Source organism: Gavialis gangeticus, unplaced genomic scaffold (assembly GCF_001723915.1).
Source record: "Gavialis gangeticus isolate Ggan-Ray unplaced genomic scaffold, GavGan_comp1, whole genome shotgun sequence".
Taxonomy (NCBI): domain Eukaryota; kingdom Metazoa; phylum Chordata; order Crocodylia; family Gavialidae; genus Gavialis; species Gavialis gangeticus.
Window position 1 is genome coordinate 86,530,737 of NW_017729022.1, and position 5,345 is coordinate 86,536,081.

Here is a 5,345-nt window from a genome sequence, read left to right on the forward strand (position 1 = left end):
CCCCCCCCCCCACTTCCCCTTGCTTCCTTACATGAGGCAGGGCCCACACTTTGGAAAGTGCTGCAGTACAAGCGTGGCCCCATAGCATTGAAGTACGTTTGTATGCTAAAAAGCCCTCCCAAAATGGCACTGTGTGGCTCCTGAGTTGATATGCTTCAATGATAGAAGAACAAATGTGCTCACTCTCATTAAGAAAAAAAAAAAAATCAATAAATAAAACTGCCTGGTCTTCAAATTCAGGCTGCAACTCATGAATCAAGCCAGGTGCTTTCTTCTGGCTGCACTGTCATCTTTCTTGCATTAGCACAAGATAGCACAAGGAAACAACATAGACATAAATGTGGTCTCAAAACCTCATACTTGCTAAATACACACAAACATGCCAGGCACAGCCGGATGTACGCTGCTGTGCTGATGGGTTTCTGTCAGCTTCTACGATCTAGAACACAGCGAGTGCCTCTCGAGCAGCATTTCTCAACCTGTGAGCCGTGACCCAAAAATGGGTCACAAGAATATAGGAAAGGGTCATGAACTTTAAAACAAAACTTTAAAAATGGATTCTCCTGTAAAAGAGAAAAACATGGGAAACGGTAGCTTTTCCCTTACAGGCTGGTAGAGTCCTAGTCTGAGAGGGGCTGCTTGGGGCTCCCCACCCCACACACTGGGGGGCTGCAGCCTAGGGGCAGGGGGTCAGGAGCCAGGGGCACTGGGTGGGGACTTGCCATTGATGTTTACAAATGGGTCCTAGCACAAAAAAAGGTTGAGAACCACTGCCCTAGAGGACTTGCAAACTATTTAAAAGGCTACCACCTTGTTTCAATTTATTGACAGAAACCTTTCCTAGGAAGAGCTTCTGCAGGCATAGCAACACCAGTGCACCGTGTTCTGCACGTGGGCAAAACTGATCGGACTCTGCTAAACAAGTCTGCTGATGACCCACAAGGAGGCACAGAGCCCAACTCTCCCTTCTCAGCTGTTCATTTCTTATATCATCTCTAAATTCAAACAGATTATTACACAAGCAACATCAGCTGAGGAAGGTGCTATTTTCATTCAGCTGCTACTTAGTACAAGCAACACGTTTAAAAAAAAAAGTGCAACCAGAGCTATGGTTGGCAAAGGCAGATGTGTGGGAGGACTATGTGCCTGCACAAAACCTGCCCTGAAGCATTTGCAAACTGATGCTACAATCTACCTGGACAAAATTCCTGGCTGGTTCCAAGCTGCTGCTGTAACAAGTAACTAACAAGGATAGTAGATATGAAGGAAGGAGAGACAGTTACAAACAATAGCAGGGAAAAACAGAAAGAGGGGTAGATGTGGACTGCAAAGTGTCTCAGAGCTAGACACTCAGATGGTATGCACACTTTTTGTCATAGAAATCTTTCCCACTGCGCTTACATAAACTTTGCTGGCACAGGAAAAGCCTACTGTCACTTCCTAGTGGCAGTTCTGCTGATCAGAAAGCAACTTCTTTGTCACAAAGTCAACATATTTGTTTTCACTGTGATTCAAGTTTTGCAATTGAACAAGCAGAAAAAACACTGAAATGACAGTGAATGTCATCATCATGAAGTGGGGGTGGAGTAGGGAATAGACAAAGCCAATCAAAATAGCAAAACAAAACCACACTCAACAAGCCCATTCGTCCGAAAGAAAAGAGTTTCAGCCACCTCTAGGAGTTACATAACAGTCTTCTACAATCAGCACCAAAAGCACTTAGGCCAGATACTCAAAGATATTTCCCTGATGAATAGGCTTGGCAGAATTCAATGTTTATGTATTAATACATTTCAGCAGCTACAATCAATGCTTATTTTTAAGCACTTATTTCCATTTTTACTGTTTTCAGGATTGCACAAAATTAGGAGTGTGGGGGGCAGACAATTTAGTAATGACAGTGTACTGTTAAAAGCTTTATAAAAACGTGTCAAAATATAAAAAGTAAATATCCCTAAATCAATCAATCGTACCTGCTTTAAATAGGTATTCATTCATCAGGAAAAAGCTGGGCAGGCAGGGACCAGAAGAGGAAGGCGGCAGCAGTCCCAGAGCTCTGGGAACACCAGACTGCACTTAGCTGGCCTGCCTGGACAGGTCCCTGCTGCCACCCAGGCTGGAGCCTACAATACTCTCCCTCTCCCTGGCCCTGCTTTGGGTAGGCAGTTTGTTTAAGTAGTTTATTATCCTTCCAGCCAGTTTTCCCACCCCTTGGAAGGAGCAGCTAATTGCTTGATGAGTCATTAGATCTCCCATTGTTTCCCTCTTTAACCCCACCACCCTCTGTCCCTCCTTTCTTTCTCCACTGTCCAGTAACAGGGGTAAGAGTTCCCTGTTACAGTCCCCTTTCTACAAACTGCGATGATTACCAATAGAAATAATAATTGAAATAATTTGGCTGAGATGATATAGTTGGGGATGGTCCTGCTTTGAGCAGAGGGTTAGATTAGAACCTGAGGTCCCTTCCAACCTTAATTTTCTATGATTCTATGAAATATTTTCCCATTGGTCTGAGGTGAAATTGCCATTTATCAATGTTTATAGGTAAAAAATCAAATCCTGTCGAGCCTACTGATAAAGCACGCGCAAACTTGATTGACTTGGAGTTAGGCACCTACATACCTCTGAGGATGTAGGTCCTGTCCTACATACCTCTGAGGATGTAGGTCCTGTCCTTCACCTCAAGCTGCAGATCCCCATGCCCTGATGATTCCAGATTCAAAGCCCACCGCCAGCTCTGACACCTCACTCTGTGCACAAGCATACACACTTCAAAACCCTTTCTGGGGCTCAGCTTTCAGCTAGTCTCTCCACACAAGCCAACCCCAGCCCAGACATGATGCAATACACTTGCATAGAATATAAAATATAATTTTGTTTTATAATCATATCGTAAGTAAATCCATCTTGCTCATATAAGAAACAGCTTAGGCACCAACTGAGGGTTACAATCTAGCATAGAGGTGGGCAAACTGCGGCCTGGGGGCCGGATGCGGCCCGCCAGGCCATTCTATCTGGCCCGCGGGGCCCCTAAATTTAGAAAATTAATATTTATCTGCCCCGGGCTACCTGTCATGTGGCCCTCGATGGCTTGCCAAAACTCAGTAACTGGCCCTCTGACCAAAATAATTGCCCACCCCTGGTCTAGTATGAGAAGTCAGGTGGCAGGGATGTTCTAGGCCAGTGGGCCCAACTTTTTTGGCAGGCATGCTACAAATTAACCTTGCACCCTTCCCAAGTGCCAGAATTCCCTTCCTCTGCTTGATCTTCTGATGCTCTGCTTTCTGTTCCCTGACTTGTGATCACAAAAACTTGTGCTACATTTTATTTATATATGTTTTTGTGTGTGTGTGTGTGTGTGTGTGTGTATGCACTGTTATATACACATACCTATATATATACACACCACACACACATATATATAAAAGCTTGAGCTATTCTAATATATATTAAAATATGTTATAGTAGGCGTTTGGCTTTAAGTACATGGTTTGTTTGTTTTTTTCTGGTTTGAAGATGGCAACCCTCCCTCCCAAAAGGAGTACTTCTGGGGGCAACAGAAGGGACTTTGGGTGGCAAAGGTCAGGGGTTATAATATATATAATTGCACAAGCTTTTATATATGTATGTATGCATGTGTGTGTGTGTGTGTACACACACATACATAACTGCTTAATATATAATTAAATAAAATACACATGCACACACACTTTTGTTAGTCTATAGGAAGCAAATCTATTCTGCTTCATGCTAACTACATCTCTGTGCTCCCTACCCCATCTGCTGCTTTGCTTTCTGCTCCCTACCCTATCTGCTCTTGTGCAGCCTGTCCCTTCTCTGATCTGCCATGTGCCACACACAAGAGGCCACTTGTGCCACAGGTTGACTACCCTGCTCTATGCAATGGGTTAAAACTGCAGCAAAGCAGATTTCGATCAAGTCCTGGAAGCAGCTCTGGTCGGCTGTCAGGACAGCAGGACAACAGAACAAACTGCCCAGGGAAGCCGTGGAATTTCCCTCCCTGAGTGTTTTCAAGGAGAGGCTGGGCAGGCATTTGTCTTGCATGGCTCAGAAATAGCCCAGCCTGCATTTGTGCAGGGGTTTGGCTGGGGGACCCTGGAGGTCCCTTCCAAGCCTATAATTTAGCTCCTGGTAGAGAAAAACCTCTCAACAGCAGCTCCAAAAATTCCCATTTTTAAAGATTGTCATTTGCTTTTATTGGAACTGCCACCCACAGATGCTCCTGCTGTGAGCCTCGACAAAACACACCCATGCTGGGGAAATCCAGAGACCAGCACTTTGCTACACAGCCACTCTCAAATATCACGCACACTCTACAGCTGAGCCTCCCCAGCCCGACGACACAACTCAGTGCTCTCTGTGTCCGAGAACACTTACCATCCAGGAAGCTGGGCGAAGCTCTGGTTATGTTGCTCGGGGCAAGAGAAAGCAAGAAAGAGGTTGCGGCATCAGCAGGAGAGGTCTTACTGAAGCAATCCACGGGGACAGCCCCGTTGTAGCAGGAAGTGATGAGAAGAGGGGCCAATTTGGCAGTGGCTGGAGGAAGCAGAAGACATAAGAAAGAGGAAGAGATCAGGACAAGGGACACAATCAGGCCGGATGGATATGTACGAAAGAACAGGAAAGTGTCTGAGAGAGACAGCATCCAGAGACTGCTCTGCCAAGAGCAAGTGGAAGCAACTGGAAGACAGGAGATAAAGAATGGGGCACCTCCACCCTTTGAATCTCTTTACCTCCCTTTTCCCAGCACTTGTCTCTGCTCTTGGCAAATCTCTCTCTGGGTATGCATGTGTATAGGTGCATGTGTGCATGTTTGTATGTGCATGCATGCGTTCACAAGGATGACATAGTTGGGGATGGTGCTGTTTGGAGCAAGGGATTGGACCTGCGTGTCCACATGTGTGTGCATGTGAGCACAGGTATGTGTGAATGGGTACGTATGCATTCATGCATGTCTTTGTGTATGCCAGGGCATATGCATTTAGGTCTACATATGTGCATGTGTGTGTGTGTGCCTGCATGCTCAAGCACACGTGGAACTTGCATGTGCATCCTCGGGCCCACCTATATCCACGTGCGTGCATGCATATTAGTGCACGTGTGTGTAGCGACCTGTGTGCACCCATGGATGTGGACTTGTGTAAGTTCAGGCATGTGTGTACGTGTGCATGCGTGTAGGCATGTACATGCGCGGCGGGTCCTGCACGGGCACACCCGGAGAGCCGAGGCGAGCTGAGGGAGGAGGCGGCCCGGGCCCCACAAGCGCGGGCCGGGGCCGGGGCCGGGTCGCGACGCCCCCGAAAGCCGCAGCGGCCCCGGCCGGG